At 39.6% G+C, this 22980-nt stretch overlaps 1 protein-coding gene across 1 annotated transcript in view; it reads left to right on the top strand.

Moving 5' to 3' along the window:
* FSHR (follicle stimulating hormone receptor) overlaps positions 1-22980 on the top strand; it is a 215129-nt gene that overhangs the window by 151973 nt on the left and 40176 nt on the right. The window lies entirely within an intron of this gene.

The following is a 22980-nucleotide window of genomic DNA, read 5'->3' as shown; positions in this document are numbered from 1 at the left end:
TTGATTTCTCGCTTTCTGTCTCTATGTCTCTGTCTGGCTGGCGAGCGCACACGCCTTATAGCAAAGAAACCTCTCCAAAAAAAAAATTAGTAAAATGCTCACTTGCTACTTTGGAAAGCAACTGCTTTTGTCACTGTGGGTGAAGGAGATGTTAGGAACAGAAGTAGAAATGGAGAGATGCTGGTGGTGGATTTTAGTTTAGTTTAATGAGTGAATTCCACTAATATAATTACATTTTGTTTTCATTTGCACAAATAGACATAAGAAATGCTATTTGCATTAATGGAACTGTCACATGGACCTCTTACAGGACTCAGTCATAATTTAGTGTTAATGAGATGCAACCAAAATTTCTACTTGCATTTAGCTTCTGACCTTGACCTCAAAGACATCTTCTCTTTTGTTCTGCATATATGCATTTTCCTTTGATAGATTACAGCAATTATTTTTTAAGTTTGGGTTAATAACATAGTATTTTATCAGCAGAGAGATTCCTGGTATTTGAGCTCCATCCTTTGGGTCTGCCCCATCAGCAAAAACACTGCTTCCTCCACTCAAATGACTTTCAAGTCAACTGAGGGCTTGTCAGAGCTTTAAGTGTATAATAGGACCCCACAAAATAAGAGACAAGAATTTGAACTCCAGAGTTAAACTTTCTGTGACCATTTACCAGCTGCTGACCATAAGAAAGGATTTACCCTCTCAAAACTTGTTTCAGCATTAAGAGAATGGGAACAATAATAATGCATGTGCATCCCTTATCTATTAGTATAATAATGATGAGTAACCAACCACCACTCAAATATAGAAGCTTAAAGCAAAAATTATTTATCATTTTTTACCTGTCTGTGGGTTGATCAGCAGAATGGTTCTGCTGACCTAGACTAGGTTTGCCTGACCTCAGCTAAGCCCACTAATATATCTATAGTTAGTTAGCAAGTCACCTGAGGGCTGGCTACTGGTCTCAACTGGGATGACTCAGCTTTCCTCTCAGTGATGCTTATTTTCGTTAGGTTAGCATAAACTTAATTTCATGACAGTCCAGGTTTTAAGAAAGAGCTGAAGATTGCAAGCTTCTTAAGATCTAAACTCTGAACTAACCCATTTTATAGCCAAAGCAATTAATAAAACCAGCCCAGATTCAAGATATAGATAAACAGAAAAACTTCCCAGTGGGAGAAACTGCAACATCACAACACAGGGAGTGTGGATACAGAGAAGGACACTGAATTGAAACCACTCTGCAAAGAATTTAAAGTACGAAAATGTTTTGCATGGTATCCATCATAGTAGACACTCTAATAAATATCATCTGCTAATTATACTAAGAATCTCCCTAAATATTACCCATAAGAACTGGAGTCAGCAGGTATAAAAAGGTCACTTGGCCATTGTGCACCCTAGCTCTCTCAAATGGGGACTGAGGGGACAAGAGATTTAACAGAAGAGAGTCCATATGACTTAGAACTTCCTCTTTCCAAAAAGAACCCTAGAAAGGGTCTGTAAAAGAAACAAGTTCATCTGCTACTGAGTGAATGTCAGAGGCAAGCTACTTCATGGGCACAACCTGCACACCTGCACACCTGTACAGGGCCTGTGTTCAGAAGAGCCTTAGGTTCCCAGGATCTCACACTAGGTTAAACCCTCTGCTGTCACCACCTTGAATTGCTTATACATTTTTGAAAAAGAGGCCCTGCGTTTTCATTTTACCCCACACACCACAAATTATATGGTCAGTCCTGCTCAGCGGTTAGGTTTACGATCTCTTCTAGTTTGGGACTTGAGAGATAGCTGTGTTCCTTTAGACAGAGACATGGCTGTGCTCTCTGCAGAGGCTAACTGGGTTAGTCACACACCCAGTGGAAGAAACACGTGAAAACAGAGAAAGCCTGAGCCTTGGAATTAGGAAATGTAGATCATCACCCTGATTCCACCATCTACTAGTTGAGAAATCTTGGGCAAGTCATTTGACTTCTGAGATGCACAGGACTTCTGAGATGCACAGGCTTACATGAGCCTAAAGCGAGATTTATAGGTGAAAATATCTATATATAAAGATATTTTATAAACTACAAAATGCTCAAAAATAATAATAAATGTATTTGTAGAATGACTGTTTCTGGTCAAATAATCAAAGTCTACTAGCTAATCTGCAAGAATATTTCAATAAATGTTGAATAAAGAGTTATAGTAACCACTAAGACCTTCAACTGTAACCTAAAGTGTTTGGCATGAATTTAAAAAGAAGAGATTGGAATATGCTTTTATATTTAATAGAGCCATATGGAAAAGAAAAAAGAAAAAATTATATTAATTTAGAAGAACTACAGTTCAGATAAGACACTGATATTTATTAACCAGATAGCTATTACCTCTCTAAACCTCAGTTTCCTTATCTGTAAACTGGATAATTATGAAAACTCAATAAGATTATACCTGTAAATACACACTTGGAAAAAAAAATTGTACAAAAGTCATAAAGAATGAGATAAATATAAAATTGTTCGTCTATTACCCAGTTGATTTTCTTCATTCCTTCTTTTCTGCCCTTTTTCCTCCCAACTGCTATGTCTCCCTTCTTTTTCTCTCTTTTCTCCTATAAAATGCCTTTAGTAACAGAACAGAAGCACTTTCAAACATGAAAAAGAATCCCCAGGGGTCCTGCCATTCATAAATAGCTAATACAAGCATCTCTTCAGAGGACAGGCATAAAAAGGAAACCAGCCCTTCACACACACAATCCACAGCCCATGACAACATAGCATGAGAATATTGGGCTGGAACATATACATGAAGAGGCATTATTGCAAAGTTTGAAATAAAATGATTTAGACTTTAACCCCATTACTGGCCCACACCTGTGGTCAGTACCAGTTATTCTTATTAATGAGGAAACCCTCAACACTTCCTCTTGGGGATAAAACAGGGGAGAAACTTGTAAGGATGCAGGCATGCAAAATATATCCCAAGCTGGAGGAAGAAAGAAAGAGGGATCTTTGGCGAGCAAAGTAGATAAAGTTGTGCCCCAGACCCTAGAAGAAGCTGTCTTCTGTGTCATTGGTCAACTTCAGCCTCCTCCTTGTGTTCTTATCTCACTTGGAAGTATTGATTAGTCTTCAGTCCCATCTGACTTCTGTATTAAGTTCCTACAAAGCTGTAGGTGACCAATTCCAGCCAAACCCTTTTCTGAAAGCAGGTTATTGTTTTCAGAGTATTTTAAACCCGCTCTCTAATTGGAGCAGAAAAATAATAAAGAGGTGGGAAGAACTGCATTATTGTTAAAAGAATCTTTTTGATTGTTCTTAAAAATGTATTTGTGTTATTGTCTTAGTTCAGGCTGCTTTAACAAAATACCATATTTTGGGTGCTAAACAGTAAATGTTTATTTCTCATGGTTCTGCAGACTGGAAGTCCAAGATCGATGTGCTAACCCAGTTAGTTCTTGGTGAGGGACCTCCTCCTGATTTAGAAATAGTTGTCTTCCCATTGTATCCTCACATGACCTTGCCTTGGTACATATATATTGAAAAGAGATCAATGTCTCCTCTGCTTTTTATAGGGCATTCATCCCAGTCCAAAGGCCAAATTATCTTGTCCTAATCAAACCCTAATAAACTCCCAAAGGCCCCACCTCTAAATACCATCAGCATATAATTTTTTTTTTGGGGGGGGAGAGCACAAACATTCATTCCTTAACAGTTATCTATTTCTACCCTACACAAAATCTTTTCGTATCCATTGCCATGTAGATCTCTCATCAGGATGCAGTAGACTAAGAGTTGTCTGTCTGTCTTAAGCTGTTTGACTTTCTGCTCAGGGTGGACCCTTCCCAGCTCTGTACTCTTTATTATTATTATTATTATTATTATTATTATTATTATTATACCAGATATTATTATTATTATACCAGATGTGTACTCTTATAATCATGTGGCACAGGGAAATCCTGAGAAGTGGAGCAACTCAGTTCTCCAAATACACTTCTACTAGTAGTACATCCATTCAGGGCTCAGATGCAGCCCTTTGAAATATTTTCTAAACTGCTAAGAGAGATTGCCTAAATTCGTAGTTGATCCTCTATTGTGAAAGATTATATAAGAGAAACAAAGCCCAGTTAAGCTTCCATCTGGTATTAGTCAGCCTGAGCTACTCTCACAAAATACCATATATTTTGCACAACAGAAGTTTATTTCTGATAGTGGTAGAGTTTAAGATCATGATATTGGCTGATTCACTTCCTGGTGAGGACTCTCTTTTTTGGACATAGACAGCTGCCCTCTCCCTGTGCCCTCAGAAGGCAGAGTGAGAGAGAGGAAATGCAAATACACTTGAGTGAGCAAGAACAAGTCTCTGGTGTCTCTTCCTTCCACTCTTTCTTTTCTTTTCTTTTCTTTTCTTTTTTAAATTCTTGCCATAATCTTCATGTTTATTAAGAGACAGATCTTTCTGGCATGAGGTGAAAGGAGGGTACGGCCATGCCACAGTCCCTTCTCCTCCTCCATGCTTCCTTCAGGATTTGGGGCACATACACACACACACACAAACACACACACACACACACCTGACATGTTTCTCAAGCAGCCGGGTCCAGAACACACTATAGAATCAGCTATGAGGGATCCAGTACCTTAGCCACCAACCACCTGCTGGCTGGGTGTCTCTTCTTATAAAGACACTGATTTTACTGGATTAAGAACCCCATCCTTATGGCCTCATTTAAACTAAATTACCTCCTAAATGTCATCTCTACAAATACAGTTGAGGTGGGGATTAGAGCTTTAATGTATGAATTGTGGGGACCTATAATTCTGTCCACAGCACATCGCTTTCTGTGCTTATTTGTGTTTGAGCAATAGCCACAACAGCTTCATGAGTCAGCAGCCAGGTACAGGTAGATGGCAATGATTTCAGATATTCTTTGGGATAATGAACAAATTGCCTCAAGATAAAGGAAAAACATAAAATGGATGGAATACCCCAGTGGAAATAAGTACTATAGAGTTGTTGGGTGTTTTTTGTTTTGTTTTGTTTTCTTAAGCCAGGTTAATTATTTATTATCACAGCCACCAAAACAGGAGATAATAAGGGCTTGGAGTGAATTGCTGTTTGGTTGAAAATTCTAATTGCTGCAAACACATAACTTAGAAATGTTGTTCTGAAGTTCTCCCTGTTGATACCATTTCATGCTGCTCATTTGATGTGCAGAATTCAAGACAGCTAGAAATCAGTGCTGTTTATCAATGCCCTCATGCTTCACTGAGGAACCTGAAGTGGCTAGGAAAAAAATTTATGAATAAAGAAATGTTCTTTAACTAGAAGAATATGCATCAAAGGATTCATCTGGTTGGATTTTTTTAAGTCAATATTGTATTTACAGGCAATATTTTTTTTCTTTACTGCTGTGCCTTTCTGGAGCTGACCTTTTGTGTATAAAAGATTATCTATTGATCTGTAAATAAGATTTACACAATATTCTCTTGACTTTGCATCCTGTCAATGTAATTTTCAGGCAGCTGGATGTTGCTCTTTGCTACTCAATAAACCATAATTCCATTTTAGAAAACTTTTCACAGAGCTATGTAGGCCCTACCTCCATACCCTCACTGACAAACATCTTCCACTCGGATGTGGACCTGTTAGAGCTCCTTATGATGCCTGTTAACAGCTGCCACCATCTGCTTTCTCCATTTGGGGGCAATTTCAGAAGATTCTTCCCTGGGACTCCACTCAGCAATATAGGCCGTTAATTCCTCAGCCTTCTACTAAATTCCTCTATCTATTTTCTGTGTTCTTTTTCATTTGTCTGATGAAAGTAACTCTTTGTTGACAATAGCTGAACCATTTGTTGGAAGTAGCATGGCAAAGAGGCACAAGGCAGAAACTTAAAAGGCAACTCAGAGGAGAAGTGACTCCAGGGTCACTTTTTTGGGGGGCGGGGGGGAGGAGAGATTTTCACTATAGGGCGCGTGCGTTCGCCAGACAGACAGAGAGAGACAGAGAGACAGAAAGCGAGAAATCACCCCCCAGGGGGGATGGTCACGCCGCAATCCCTTCTCCTCCATTCTCCTCTCGGGATCTTGGGCACGCACGCACATGCGCCCTGCATGAGTTTTAAGTCACCGGGTCCGGGACGCAAACTGCGGTCAACTATGTGGGAGTCCAGCGACATAGCCATTATGCTAACTGTTGGTTCCCGAGGGTCACTTTTAAGGTCTCGGCTCTTAACTCCAACCCTGTTAGCTATGAAACCCTGGGTAATTGTCTTAACTTGCCTAAATCTCAATTTTCCTTTATGTAAAATAATATTATCATTGCTTGCATCCTTGAATTATATTAAATAAGTTAAAACAAATGAAGTACTTCGAAGAATGAGTGAAATCTAGAAAATTCTCAATACTAGCAATTCTTACTAAATTCTTAACTCTATCATTTACTAGCTAAAGGTGTCCATGCAAGAAACTTCATCTCTTTGTACCTGAGTTTTCTCCTCTACTTAGGAAGTAAATAAACAAATAATAATAATGCCTACCCTTTAAAATTGGTGTGAGGATTAAATGAAATACTGATTGTAAAGGTTCTGGTATATCATCATTGCAAAAATGTTTCTAATTTATGATGATTGTCGTGGTGGTGGTGGTGGTGGTGGTGGTGGTGGTGGTGATTTTCTGCTTCCAATATTCCTAAAGTTTTGAAGGCTTCTTTAACTATTTCTTTTGGACAGAATCCACCAAACAGCATTCAAATATGGAAATACATCATTTATGTTTCTCCAAGGATAAAAGTATCCTTACAGAACCCCTGATGTACCCCCCCAAAAAAAATTTCCAAAAAGAAAAATTACTGTATCCTACAGAATTCTAATAGAGGGCTCTCAACTCTGCCTTTTAACATTTATTTTCAACACTAGTGGCCCACAAACTCCTTTGCCATTCTCCTTGCATTAATTCCTATTTTTCACACAGACAGCTGGTTGAATACTGCCTCCCATTTTTATATTGATTTATAACTTAATGTTGTTTATAATACTTTATTGCATTTGAACCTCACAGCAGTCCTTGGGATAGGGAGGACACTAAAAGTATACACATATTACAGGAGAAGTAAGCTGACTTGTCTACAGACATGGGTTACGGGCTCTTCTGACAGGAATACATGATGTCTGTAATGGATCACTCTGGCACTTTTGGTGCTCATCTGTGTTCACTCCTTGTTGAGTAGGAAAAGAGCCATATGAAGGTTCATTTTTAGAACTTATGGCAGTCACACAGATGGTGGGAAGGACTGGTGCTTTCCCATTTGTTTATCCTTTCTCATTTGGGTGTGAATTGGTCAATCAGTGAGAACTCATTCAGTCAACCATTTCACAGTGTTGAGGTTACACTACAACCCATGCTTTGTTCTGACTACTGAATGTACAAAATATGAAAGGAAAGATGACTCCTGTGCCCTCATAGAGTTCTCATTCTAGTGAAGGAGACAATGTTGAATAATGTCAAGTGACGATAGTGCTATGAGGAAACACTAAGTAGAGAGTAATGTTTCAGAAAGGGCAGTTGAGAAAAGGTGGCGAGGGAAGGCCTTGTACAAGATACTGGAGACATCTATGGACAGCTCTCACCTCAAGTAGTTCAGTCCTTTGGGCAGAATGGTCTATCATCCATTAATGTCTGAAAATAACAATACATGTAGCTGGCTGTGTGATCCTGGTCATGGCTTAAAGGACTGACCCAGTGATTGGGCCAGGCTAGTCAGAAAAAGCTTCTTGGTTGGGAGGGGGAATATAACTGGAACTGGAAAGATAAATGTGATTTGGAAAGAGAAGAACAAGAATGTATTTCCTGTGAAAGAAATAGGAGAATAAATGCATAGAATATGAAAAGACAAAGGAATAGGATGAGGAGAACTGAGTCCCAGCTGGAAAAAGGATATATACTGGGAAGAAATATGACTGGGTAGTGTAAGAGGGGAAATTAAGGCAGGAGCGAGTGTAGACCATAGACCTAATACACTAGGAAAGAATATGCTGTAAGAGATTCTCAAGCAGCAGACTGACATGATGACAATTATTTGGGCTGCAGATTAATCAAAAGCAAAGTAGAGGCTATATTCAAGGGAGGTCTCCTAAACTGTGGTTGTCATAATCCAGGGGTAAAATAAGGACACTTAGAAGAACAAAAAAGCAGAACCAGCGGATGGCGTAATGGCTATGTAGCTGGATTCCCATGTAGTCAACCACAGTTTGAGTCCTGGAACCGGTGGCTTAAACTCATGGAGGTGCATGTGAGTGCATGCCCAAGATCCCAAAAGGAAAATGGAGAAGAGATTGCAGCATGACCATCCCCTGAGGGGTGATTTCTCTCTCTCTTTCTATCTCTCTGTCTTTCTGGTGAGTGCATATGCCATATAGCATAAAAAAAGCTCTCCAGAAAAAAAGAAAAATAAATAAAAAGAACATAAAAGCATGGTTCAATGGGGACACATTTTTTTATAAAAATACTGGCATATGATTTACCTCTGGAGAAATATGAACTCAAGTGACTAGAGTGATTTTTTCCCACTTACTTCTAGAAACCCCCAAAGCCTCCTTCCCTCCTTACCTTCCTTACCCCAATGCCTCCCTTTAGTACCCCTGACACTGAGTCATCCTACAGATAGCATTCATCAAGAATCCAGACATTTAGGACCAGCAGATGGCATAAAGGTTGAATTGCTGGACTCCCTCATAGTCAACCGTGGTTCGAGTCCTGAACCCGACAGCTTAAATCACATGCTGGGCATGTTTGCATATGTGCCCAAAATCCTTAAAGGAAGTTGGAAGAGAAAGGATTGTGCCATGGCCTTCTTCCCGGTGGAGGGGTGGGGGTGATTTGGTGATTTCTCACTTCTGTCTCTTTGTCTTCGGCAAGCGCAAGCATACATGTCCTATAGCAAAAATCTCTCTCTAAAAATAATTTAAAAAGGAAGGAAGGAAGAAACCAGCCATTCGACACAAGAGGCCGTGTTATTGGGAAGAAATTATTAGCCATCTCCCTAATGTCACTGTTAAAAGTATCTAAGGATGCTGTCATGACTACGAGGATGTTTAGATGCAATTGTACAATTGCTTCTTTTATCAGTAAACTGTCAGACAAAGCCAACTTTGTCTGCTGTAGTCAACTATAGGAAAATGTGGCCAGATTCTTCTTCTGGAACACTGACATCCAGTCAGTGAGATTTCAACTGAGCATGTCAGCTCCATGCCCACAACAACCTCCTTACCACAAGGAGGTGATGATTTCCTGCTGGAAGCTTTCTCCCTGTCTTCTTTCTCTCACCTGTTCAGTTACTTTCTCCTACAAGAAGGCCAAGTCTTTTCCATCAGCAAGGAAAACATTTGATTCATCAATCATATTAATATGTTCAGATTCCAGTATCCTTTTGTCGTGGGAAATTTGTGTTTTTGAAAGAGGAGCCTGGATGAGACCAGCAAATGGCATAATAGTTATGTTGCTGGATTCCCACATGTCAACCGCAGTTCAAGTCCCGGACCCAGCGGCTTAAAACTCACACAGGGCATGTATGAGTGCCTGCCTAAGATCTGGAGAAAAGAGTGGAGGAGAAGGGATTGCAGTGTAGCCATCCCCCCAGGAGGTGATTTCTCATTTTCTGTTGCTCTATCTCTTTTTGTCTCTCCAGCAAGCACATGTAACCTTTAGCAAAAAAAAAAAAAAAAAAAAAAAAAAGAGGAACCTGGAAAAGGTAATGCTAAACCCAAGAATTTGTAATAATGAACTCCCAGACATAAAGTCTTTGAGAGGGAGATTGAAAAGTTCTAAAGAATCCATTCAAAAAATACCTAGGTAACTATCTACTCCTTCCACTTGGTGATTCTATGCAATTGTATCTTTAAAGGATATACCTTCTTACAAGGTAGATATATCCTCACTTTGTTAATTTTGAAATAAGATCTATTTCTCATCACCAGAAATAAGATATAAGTCTAGAGAGGATTCAGCAAGAAACAGGTGTCAGATTAGCTGAGCAAAATTCATTCCTGATTTTGTTCTCATTACTACTGTTCCTACCCCAAGTACCCCACCTTCGTGCCTGTGATATACCAATCCCTTCAGGTCTCAATTTCTTTTTATGCAGAAAGGAAATAATAAAATATGTTTTAAGAGGCTCATCAAATGAACTCTACATTCTCTAAGGTCCCTTTTAGCCTCAAGTGCTTGGTTTCTGAATTATGATCTTGATGAATCCAAGGCTCACAGTTCATATTCTGAGTTCAACATATTAGGGCCCAGAGAAAGTCCCCTTGCAATATAAGAAAACCCAAATATCTTGCAGACCACCTCTCTTTCCAACTCAGGTTCTTCCTCTCCAGGATTCAACAGACTGAGATCCTACAGATGCTTTACAGATAAAACATCCATACATTACTAGTAAATTAAGTACAGCTGAAGCTCAACTCTGGGCACTAAAGGGCAGCTACAGGATGTATCCCTGCCATTTCAGTGCCTCATAACGTGCATGACTACCCTAGCAGTGTCTGAGAGGCACTGAATGTGGGGATAGGATTTAAGAGACAAACACTCAGCAGCCATTGGAACTGGCCTGAGAGGGACAAGTCCTTGGCACGACCTTCCTCAGGCACAGGCAAAATGACAGACAACTAAAAATAAACAAATAAAACAATAGACAGCTTGCACTAGAATCTGAAAGGGCATCAAGCAAAGCCTTACCCCCAAGGAAAATAAACTGCTGCTCCTTATCCCACCACTGAAGCCTCAATGTTAGAAAGATGATTGGTTTCCTTTATCACTGTCTGCCCAATACATGACACTCACCAAAATGGTACTCAATTACTCATTTTGTGCTTTAGAGGAACCTGGCTATGATGGAGACCTTTCACGCCTGGTCCTCACTTCATCCTTTAACGTTTGAGGGAGACCCATATTTTTCCCTGCTTCCCTGCAATTATTCATCTCATCTACTTTATCTTTCAGCATATATGTTCTTAGATCATAAGCTCTTGGAGCAGCCATGTTCTAGCTGAAAATCCTAGTTGACTTGTCCTCCTGGGAAATATGTAGTTTTCTCCAAGGGCAGGTCTGCAGAAGAAACACAGCCAGGGGACTCAACAGTCAGCTAGATGAGCTGGCTCAGCACTGGGGAGCTGAATGAGAGCTCAGCTCACCCCTGGACCCAGTCACACAGTCCAGAGCAAGTGCAGTGTCTAATTCATCCCACGAAACACCCAATCTGCACACAGTAGGCCCTTCATGAGAATGTGGGCCTGATTTGAAAACTTTCTGTTTGAATAATGAGAGGGAAGCAGCTGCTGTTTTTAGAGAAATATCTTGGGGCATTACGGAGTGTGAACACTGAAGTGACAAAAGCTCTAAGGAAGAGTATTTTCATCTTTAGCAGACATCACAGAAATGCTCGGCTACAGTTTAATCACGAGCTCACCCGCAGTGAACAATCCACAAATAACATCTAGTTCAAGAAGCAGTGAGATCCTCCTTCATCCACTTGGGATTCAAAGATAGCAGGGTAGGAAGACAGAGAGCAAGATATTTACAGAAAGCACAAGGAAGCAGCTAGGCAGCCTCCCTCAGAAGGTTCATCCAGCATAGTCTCTCTGGATAAAGATCAGACTCCAGAACCCACATGGACACACATCCACTCAGCAAGACACAAAGGAAAATCTTCCGTCTTCACAGTAGTGTCTAAGACCCAGGGACCAACCTTGGTTCTGCCTGTGAGAGCTTGTAACTAACAAGATCTCTCTGGATTTCAAGAAAAATGGAGAGAAAAATAACTGCCCTACTTATTGCAAAAGGGAGTTGTAAAGAAGGGAAGGAAAGGAACAAGATGAGACGGGATATCAGAGCGGTTTGGAAGTTCAAAGCAACGAACAAGTGGAAGCACTGTTGGCTGTATAAGGCATTGCCAGGTGATATAGGGGCAATAGTGTCTGGAAAGCACTTTCTTAGCACTTAGAAAGCACTTTCAGTTTGTATTACTTTATTTAGTCTTTAAAAATTCTGAGAAACATTTACTGATGGCTCCATTTTACAGATGAGAAACTTGAGATCAGAGATGCTGCATAAATTGTCCAAGTTCACAAAATGGGAATAAGAAGTTAGCTTAGAGCAGAAGGCTTAGGGAAATGGACACTGAGAAACTACGATGTGATAGACTCTGAGCTAGGCATTTTGTTCACGTGACTTACTTCATTTTCCAATCTTCTACAACAGCGAGGTGGGTGTTTTTCCCAATCTACAACAAAAGGATTTGAAAACTCAGGGATTATATAGTTGATGGAGCTGAGAACTGAAACCAGGAGTATCTAACTCCTCCCCAGTTCATCCTGCTTTCCAATACACTGGAGCCAGGGAGGTATAGGATGTGGATGAAGCCTGTGTAAATGTGCCCAGGATTCTGAGCACAACACTGATATCTTATTAATATATTTGCCACTCAGAATTCGTGATCATCTACTTGACTAAGCTAAAGTGTACCTACGAAATAGCTTTCTAAATAATTAATATTAGAAATGAGTTGTGGAGAAGGATACACAAACTGTTTAAAATATTAACTCTTTTGCGACTCCCGCATGTAATTTAAAAGTAAGTGCCTACCACAAATTGGTACTTTGATTAAAGTTATTCTTACATTGGCATCCAAGGAGGTCCCAAAAGGTTACCGCTTGGCAACACTGTTAGCTGTGGAGCTAACTTGGAGAGATCTCTAGGTTTTAAAAGTTCTTATGTAACCGTTGTGGTCTAATTGAAAGAGCATCATCAAGACACATGGGAGCCAGAATGCCCAGGTTCAGATTCCATTCTTCCAGTTTCTATCAAACACATTAACTAAAACTCTCCAAATCTCAGTTTCTTTATCTATAAAACAGAGCTAATAATAATGCCTTCCTCTCTGGGTTGTAGGCAGAATTCAACAACTTTAGAGGCCAGCAGGTGGCATGGTGGTTAAGGGCACTGGATTCCAATAAGGCTGATTGTGGTTCTAGTCCCGGACCTGGTGGCTTGCTTTCTCACTTTCCCTCTCACTCTTACTCTCTCTCACTCTGTCCCTCTCTTGTCAAATTTAAATAAATTAAAAAATAAACATTAAATAAACTAATTATTTTTTAAATGACTTTAATAAAGGTGAAGTATTTAAAATGGCGCCTAGCATGTGGTAATGTAATAGGCAAGTATTAACTATTCTTTCTGCCTCAAATCTAGAAATTTAGGCAAATCATTTACCCTCTGAGACTTGCCTTGCTTATCTGTAGAATGGGAATCATAACTATGCGCACTTTACAAGGCTGCTATAAAGTCAGATCAGATCATAGAAAACATCTTTGTCAGTCATAAATGCTACCCAAATAATAAGGCAAAGTTATTTTTAAGTCTTTCCTTCTAGGTAAGGGGTCTGGGTCCGAATTGTGGCCTATGGAACCAGTTCCCAGGAGTTCAGTTACTTCCCTAATTGCAGTCTTCTGATTAGTGGCCATGGTAGCCATCCTCTCACTCAGTCCAGAGTCAGATACAGGTCACTTTGTCCCTAAGCTAACGTGATAAGCAATGAAACTGCCATACATTCTTTTTAAAACCCCTTTTTCAACCTGAGTGAAGCAGCAAGCAGCTCCTACCCTTTCCATGGTGAGCTAAAAGGAAAGGTGAATTCACAGCCTTCTCCAGAAACCCTTCTTACAAGCTCTCTCCCCAAATTTAGCTCTCCACACTTTTTAGGTCCAATGTGTGTAAGAGGTTAAGAATTGTGGGAATTGTGTAACCAGTTTCCAAGGACTGGGAATGTAGCCTCTCTCATGGTTCCCAGGCCAGGGAGAACAGCAACTGTGTCATCTGTCACACTAGCTCTGCCCTAGCCATGGAGGTCTCCTCTAGCTTGCTCCAGATTAAATGGACAAATAACATCAACAGTGAGAGCTGCAGGGTAGCCTATCACAAACTTTACTATTATTTTATTTTACATTCAGGTCAGATTCATTTCGTCAAAGATCTCTCCTCAGTTTAGTTCCCTTTTGACTCAGTTTCATGATTTCTTTTTACCACAACACAATGATTCTCAGAGGTTAACTGTTACACTAGGAGCAGGAATCTGATCCTGCGTCTTGTATCCTATACAACACCAGGTGAGTCATGCGGAATCTCTTGCCTTGGGTCTCCTGGTCACAGTCCAGAGGAGTCCATCTCCAAATGTCCACAGTTGCTAGTAGAAAGTGAACCTAAGTTCACTTGACACAGTTTACCCTTGTACCAGTACAACTCTGGTTTTCTATACTGTAAACATTCTGATTTACATCATGGTAGAGGAATACGGGGTGCTGAGAATAGACTATACTGCCTAAGAGAAAGTTTCCCAATCATGTCCTTTATTTATTTATTTTTATCTCCAGAAAGAGAGAGACAGAAAGTGAGAAATCACCCCCCCAGGGGGTATGGCCACGCCGCAATCCCTTCTCCTCCATTCTCCTCTCCGGATCTTGGGCACGCACGCACATGCACCCGGTGTGTGTTTAAGCCACTGAGTCTAGGACCTGAACCGCGGTCAACTACATGGGAGTCCAGCGACATAGCCATTATGCCAACTGTAGGTCCTCCAATCATGTCTTAATACTAAAAGCATTTGTAGATAATCAGTCTATTGTTAGGGGGGGAAATGTGGCATATGTGTTTTAGCCTGGGCTTCCAGGTTGAAGTAAGAAACACCAAAGTCAGGAAAAAGTCTATAATAAAGTAGAAGTCCAATGCCAATATGTTTAGGGAAATTTGGCATATTGTTTCCTTCTTGTGGACATTTATAATAAATAATATCGTGGTAAAGGCCCTGAGAAAGGAAAGAAACTGCAGGAAAGAAAGGGCTTAACCTATTAAACCAGCATTTCCCAAACTTATTTGGTCATTATAACTTTTTATTTACAAATGAAGCATTTATGTCATCTGTAAATAGCATCTCTTTTTTATTTTATGAAGATACTTTACTCCTTTCTTCAAAAATTTGCTATAGGGCATGCATGCTCACCAGAGACAGAGAGAGAGAGAAAGGGAGAAAGCACCCCCTAGCAGGGATGACCACACTGCAATCCCTTATCCTCTCAGGATTTGGGGCATGTATGCAAATGCAACTGGAGTATTTTTCAAACCACCAGGTCCAGGACTTGAACCACACAGTCAATGTGTGATCCAACCACCTTAACTACCATACCACCAGGCTGGCCCTATAAACAGTATTTCTAGAGAAATACTGCTTCTAACTTGGAATGCATCGTGCAGGTCACAGAATCCAAGTCTCTCTTCATGAAGAAACTATTCCACACAATTACTTGGGTACATTTTCAGAGATAGGGAACCAAGTGCTCAATGGTACAATTCATTCCTCTGTTGGGAAACTCACAGTGAAATTAGGATCTGCCCTATAATAAGCCAGATAATGATGAGAGCACGAACTTCAGATTCAGCAAGATCTGGATTCAACCTGTAGCTCTGCCTGTCCTTATATGGCTTTGAGAAAGTTATGGGCCACTCTCAGCAGAGCATCCTCAACTCCAATACAAGGATGGTAATAATACCTGTCTCCTAAGGCAGCAGTGAAGAATAAATAAAATAATCAATGGTAAGTGCTTGGTGCGGTACCTGGTACATAGGAAGTGTTCAATAATGTCGACCATTATTATTATGAAACTTATATCTACTTTCCAGAACAGAATGGCACAAATCTATTATCATTTCCACCTAGCACTGCTTCAGAATCACAGGTTTCTCTTCCTGAGCAAAATATTCTACACATTACACAGTATGGTCTTGATTCCTCACCCTATGAGCAAAAATAAAAACTATGCCTCTGTCCAAAAATAAGTTGGTTTATTTAGAAAGTATATATATATATATATATATATATAACTGTAGTATTATGTGCATTAAAGAACATATACAAAATAATACTTTAAAGGATAAAATGAAGATGAATAAATAAAATGCTTCTAAATTTTCATCTTCTCTTTTCATATACCGTTTTACATGGAACAAAATGTATATTTTCCTCTCACCACATATACTATAACATTTTAGAGTAATCGATGTCATGAGATGAGTGTTACTATTTTTTAATCCTTAGTTTAATACTGAGAAAAGTAATTCACAGTTCATTTCAATATACAGCCTGATGGTTGTGAAAGCTGAAAACAAAACTTCACTAAAATAGGTAGATCCAATGGCAGACAATTTCCATAGAAACACTCCCTGAGTCATCATACCTAGTGTTCAATCCTATATTCCTTTATTTAAAAAAAAAAAAAGTCTTTCTTTCTTTCATGAGAGAGAAAATAGATAAAGAGAGAGCAAGAGGTGGTGTGAGAGGAGGGTGGGAAGGGACAGAGGGTCAGAAAGAGGGGTGGAAATAATTCTAGGAACTAGAAATGGAAAATTTTTTATAATGTGCATGATCGAGTCACTATGTAGTGTATACTGGATGGGAGATCACATTTTGTGTGCTGTGATGATGCTTAGGGAAGGAATGTAAATTGAGTTACAAAAAAAATGCCCCTGCATTGATACCCAAGTGTGTGATGGCTGGATTTGTCAGTGTCATGTGTGTTGAACTCACATAGTGAGTTGCACATGATGTCTACTGCACACAGTCATATAAGTTAGGACAATGGACTGGTGTGTGGTGCTTTGGGGAAGAAATGATCCTGTACCACTTCACTGGAAAGAAACTGGGAAAAATGCTTGATGTATAGTCTATTAATCATATTTTTATTAAAATATTGGGGCTAGTAGGTAGTGTAGTGGTTGGAGCACTGGACTCCCACATGGCCGACCACAGCTCGAGTCCTGGACCTGGCGGTTTGCTTTCTCACTTTCTCTATATCTCCTTTGATCAAAGTGAAAACTAATAATAAATAAACTAAGTTTTAAAATATATTATGTGTGGGGCCAGCAGGTGGTGTGATGGTTAAGGGCATTGGACTTCCACATGGCCGAACGTGGTTCGAGTCTCAGACATGGTGACTTGCTTTCTCTCTCTCTCTCTCTCTGTCTTTCTCTTCTGGACAAATTTAAAAATAATAATAATAAATGGAATTAAATTAAAAAGAGAGAGAGCAAGAAAGCAGCAACCTTGACAGGTCTCGTCACACCACAATTCCGTATTCCCCCACAACCAGCCTCCCATCAGCCAGGATCATAGGCGCACCCACAGGTGCATCTGGTGTGTTCAGGTTGACTAGGAACCAAACTCTGGGCTTTCTCACATGGCTCAAGCATTGTACAGCAGCACCTACCACCCATGCCACCACAGCTGAGCCACTCCTATACCCCCTTTATGCAAATATTTTTATGAAAGTCATCTAGTAAATTTTCTTTCCTAATGTCAATCAGATATTCTTATAAACTACACAGAAAATGTTGCATTTTTGTATTTTTTGAAGAATTACTTTTATTTAATTTTATTTATTATTGTTATTATTATTATTATTATTATTATTATTATTATTATTACATTTTGCTATAGTGCATAGGGACTTGCCAGAGAAAGAGAGAGAGAGAAAGTGAAAAAGCAAGCCATCCGGTTTAGGACTTGAACTGTGGTCAGCCATGTGGGAGTCCTGTGCCTTAACCACCTGCCAGCCCCTACATTTTTATATTTTTAATGAAAACATTCATAACCTTGTGAAAAAAAATTTTAAACTGCTTTAAAAGTGGCATTTATTTTTAGAGTATGCAATATGAGAATTTTCATACATGACAGCATACATCATATTTAGCAATAAATTACCCAGTCTCATACATGACTTCTACAATCTCCCCAGGGCATAGATTTCTTTTAAATGTTGATACTTGCCTCCTCAGTATTGATATAGCGCCTTTTCCTTAAAGAGCCAAATCAAACGTGTCTAATTTGAAAAAATCTGCTTTGTAGTATTATTTCTGACAGCCATTTGTCATCACAGAAAAAGCCAATACATTTGGACCACTTCTTTTTTTTTAGTAGAGCATGAATAATTCTTCTTGGATTTTGTTGATTCTCTGCAGTAATTTTCCTAATAATGACCAACAAGCCTCTAGGTGATAGTATGATCCAGACCAGAAAAGGCCAGGACCCAGAGACTAATCAGAGTCAGACAGGTAAGGAGGTTGATTCAGGCAGGTTTATCTGAAGGTAACCAGGGCAGTAAGAGAAAGGGGACAGGAGGAATCTGGAAAATCAACTATGACTTCCAGTGGTTGCAGCAGGGCTCAAAGGCAGGAGATAACAGACCAGCCTACTGAGGCGGTGTCATGAAGGGTCCCACACAACAAGGATTTGAATATGGAAACAGCATTGCAGCACTCAGGACACAGGGGCAACCCAAGACAGGGCTTAGGTCCTAGAGGAACCAGGAAATCAGACTGGCCTCACTTCTGGCAACTGGAATAAAACTGATGCTGGAGCATAACCACAGTGGGAACAGTGCTTGAGCACAGTGTAAATTTTTCCTGTAAGGTAAATCTTATCATTTCCATGGGTTCAAGATAAAGGAGCTGACTCCTAGAGATTTCAACTAACCTCTAAGGCACACATCTTAAAAAGTAATATAACCAGACTTGAACCCAGATCCTCTGCCACCAGAACCACAACATTTCAAGCTATGCTACATGCCTGCCCCAGCCTGATTTCCAAAGTGGGACTCTTGGTTATAACATAATCTGCAGCCAGGCCAGTAAGGCTGAGCTCTTAGAAGTGGGATCATTAGATTTCCTCTGATTACTAAGAAATCTGGTTTCCATGGAGACTGGGGCAAGAACTGAAAAGGAGAGTTAAATAGTCCCATTTTTGAAGACATGAGACTGGGAAGGCAGGAAATCAGACTCTCACTGTCTCATGTAATTCTCTTACACAAAATCATGTTACAATGAGGGAATCTGAGACTGAAAAGGGAAGTGAACTGCTCGGTTTCACCCAGCTAGCTAGAGGGAGGCTCTCATACCCAAGGTCTCTACCCTTAAGTCTAAAGCCCTTCTCACTGTACACAGCTTCTTAAACATTCTGCCATATAAAGGCAAGATTATGTGATACTAACCTAGTCAAATCTTTATTTAATGACTCAAAAAGCATATGTTAGCCTCTTTGATCATGTTGTGTAGAGATAGCCAAATTCCCAGTTAATAAGGATTTGCAGTTAATAGAAATCTCAACATCAGCAAGCCTCATAAAGCGTCTTTCTGTACACTGTTGATCCTCATTATTTGCAGATTTGTATTTTCTAATTCACCTACTTGCTAAAATTTATTCTTAATTCTAAATCAATACTCAAGGCACTTTCTCATTAAACTCAGATGAGTGAACATGCAGAGAGGCAAAAAAAAAAAAAAAATCTAAGTCCCCCCAATACACATGTTCCCAACTGAGGGTGAACCAGAAAACACTGTGCCTTCTTATTTCATCACTCATATTGTAAATAAGCATCCTCTGTATGGTCCATTAAGTACCATAGTTTTTCACATTTGTGATTTTTATTGGTGATTTCAATGACCCAAAGTGTAGTGCTGAAGTACTGTGTAGTGTTTCGTCTGTACAAGGCCTAATTCAATTCACCTGCAAGCTTTCTGAAGCCAGGGCATGATCTCTGGCTTCCTCCATTGTATAGAACAAAGGATTAATTGGAAGAATGACATACAGTCCAGTGCAACCAAGCAAACACAGGCCCTGTTAACTTCAGAAAAAATGAGAATCCATCAACATTACTGAAGAGTAGTCAGAGCAGTAAAAAATATTTATGACAATGAACCTTAGAATCATAGGGTCACCTGTTCATTAAAAGCAAGTGTGTTGGGGCTGGCAGGTGGTGTGGTAAGGGCACTGGACTCTTACATGGCCAACCACAGTTCAAATCCCAGACTTAAGGCTTGTTTCTCACTTTCCCTCTCTCTCTCCCTCTCTCTCTCTCACCCTATTCCTCTCTGGTCAAATTAAAAATACATATATACATACATAATGAAGTTAAATAAAAAATAATTCTTAAAAAGAAAAAAAAAGCAAGTGTGTTATCCTTTGACAGGATAGGTGGAAATGGGTCCCAACTATTGTAAGGACCCCAGTAAGTTCATCTTAAGATGCACTCTTTCATTTATTGCAACCTAAAGATTAGAACAATCATGAAAGGTACTAACTGCAGCTTACAATGTGAAACTGGCTGTTGAGAAGAGAGAACGCTGAGCCAGATACCTTTCTTTAAAAGACCCATTTGCAGAACTTAAATTTGCTGACATTTTACCCTGAGATCTCGAAATGTTTTTAGAGATAAACCATGGTTGATTGAATCAAAATAATTTTGCAGCAAACAGTCATTTGACCAAAGCAAACCCATTGAGACATAGAGTTCCTAGCTGATTACCCACTTCCAGCTTCCATCAGACATGGATTTATTGATCAGAGGGGAAAAATGAGTTGAAAACTAAGTGTTCATCCAAACTCTATTTCCTGTGTTATCTTGGAGTTGTAGAGAGTCTCAGCTACAGAGTTATCACCAATAATCCATCTCACTAGATGGTCACTAGATCTTTTTAAGTGTCTTAAACTCAGCAATGCTGGAATAATTTTGGCCATTTTTGCAGTGTGTTTTCTTTCCTTTAAAGACCAAAGATTTCAGTGTGCATCTACAAATATCTATAGATAATCCACAAGTATAGCGGTTGTGGAAGCTTATGCTATTGATGCTAAATGATGCATTTATACCTTTCCTCATTGGGCAATCATGAATTTTTCACTCGTTCAATTATATAAACTCTTACTCATTCACTAAGAGAGTTGGGCAAGTTGCTACACACAGTGTCAAATAATTTAGATGTGATGAACATAGGTAGTGAATAATTCCTTTTGTGATCATCTCCTGGCAGCACATAGCACATTACCTGGCATAAAGACCTTGGTAAACATCAAGCACATCATATGTGCTAATTACAATGCCAACATTAGATGTTCAGGAAAAACAGGAATCCCACTCTCAAACTATTTACAATCTGGTTGAAGAGACAGACATTGGATATAGAATAATATATAATTTTGAAAGGATACATTTATATGGGTAATCATTTAATAGTCCAGATTTAGATCATTAGCTAGGAGGCTCTTCTCTAAAGAGACAACTTGTAGCTGAACTCTGAAAATTAGTTGAAGTAGACTAGGTCAGAAGTAAGTGGTGAGTCTTCCAGATAAGACATGTGTAAATACCTGAATACAGAGAAGAACTTGGGGTATCTGAAGAACTGAGAGAAAGTCATCAGCACTAAAGTGCATCAGGGGAATGACACGAGATGAAAGTACAAGAACAGGCAGTAGGAGTATAAATTTTACTCGACTGTTATGGGAAAGAACTAAGGCCTTAATAGCAGAGAAGTAAATCAATCTGATTTCCAAGTTTTCCAAAGACTCTTTTTGCTGTATGGAGAGTAAATTGGAACAGGACAAGATTAAAGGTGTAGAAAGCTGGAAACTACTGCAGAAACCCCGAGAAAAGATGATGGTAGCTTGTTTTAGAAGGGGATCAATGGAGAAGGTCAAAATCTCATAGAATCAAGATATATTCGGAAAGTAGAATCTAAGCAGACTTTAAAATAGGCTGGATATTGGAGAGTGAAAAAGAAGCCAAGTTTACCTGTCATATCTCTAACACATAGTTGATAGATGACAGTGCTACTTTTGGAGATGAATTGAGGAGAAGCGGCATGGTAGAGGTTATAGTAAGGGTAACAATTTCAGTTGGCTATGTCAACGAGACATTCTGAAGGATATATAAAGTAAGCTTTAATTAGCAATTGATTAGAGAGGTAGGAAGGCAAGTATAAATCTAGAAGTCACCATATTAATACTACTTCCTGCCATGGAAAATGAATCTACCTAGCAATATTATGGAGAAAAAAAGGCAAAGGGTCCAGAGTAAAAATTGAGGAGGGGAAATCAACAAAGAATGTTAAAACAGTGGAATCAAGGAGAAGAAGAAGTAATAGAAAGTGCCCTATGACAAAAACCAGCAGAAGACAAGAGACTGGCACACAGTACATAATTATTCAAAACGGTTTATAAATATGAGCATTTTAAGTATTCATTAGGTTTAGTGGTTAGTGGGTTGGTGGATTGGGAGCATGACAATCATAATGTTGGTAAAGAGGTGTAGTATGAAAATAGACTGGGGCAGCTTGAAGATGAACATGATGTGAGAAAACGAAGGTAATGTGCAAACAGCTTTTTCTAGATATTTCACTGGGAAAGAAGAAACAGAAGTAGGACTAGGCTGCAGTGGGAACAGACATGGAGTAAAAGAGATAATAACCATCAGTGAATCTATGAAAAATATGAAATTCAGTATAAGGATCTGTCTTAGCCTAGACTCTCCAAAAAAAAGTTAGTATAAAAGATTTACATACCAAGTAATTTACTTTTTTTTTGGAGAGGTTTCTGCTATAGGGCACATGCGCTTGCCAGAAAGACAGAGATAAACAGAGAGACAGAAAGCGAGAAATCACCCCCTGGGGAGATGGCCATGCCACAATCCCTTCTCCTCCATTCTCCTCTCAGGATCTTGGGCATGCATACACACGCACCAGGCATGAATTTAAGCCACTGGGTCGGGACTCAAACCATGGTCGACTACATGGGAGTCCAGCAACATAGCCATTATGCTAACTGCTGGTCCCCTTTTTTCTTTTTTGAGAGAGAGAGATTTTTACTATAGACATGTGTGCTCACCAGAGAGACAAAAAGTGAAGAATCACCCCCACCTAGGGGTGATGGCCACACAGCAATCCCTTCTCCATTCTCCTCTCAGGACTTTGGGCACGTACACATATGCGCCCAACGTCAGATTTAAGCTGCCAGATCCAGGACTCAAACTTCGGTCAGCTACATGGGAGTCCAGCAACGTAACCATTATGCCATCTGCTGGTTCCCAGGTAATTTACTTTTGCACCCAAATCTAAGAAAAAG

The sequence above is a fragment of the Tupaia chinensis genome, unplaced genomic scaffold (assembly GCF_000334495.1).
Source record: "Tupaia chinensis unplaced genomic scaffold, TupChi_1.0 Scaffold000622_1, whole genome shotgun sequence".
In the NCBI taxonomy this organism is placed as follows: Eukaryota; Metazoa; Chordata; class Mammalia; order Scandentia; family Tupaiidae; genus Tupaia; species Tupaia belangeri.
The sequence above is the reverse complement of the archived record's forward strand: the minus strand, read 5'-3'. Positions and strand labels throughout refer to the sequence as shown.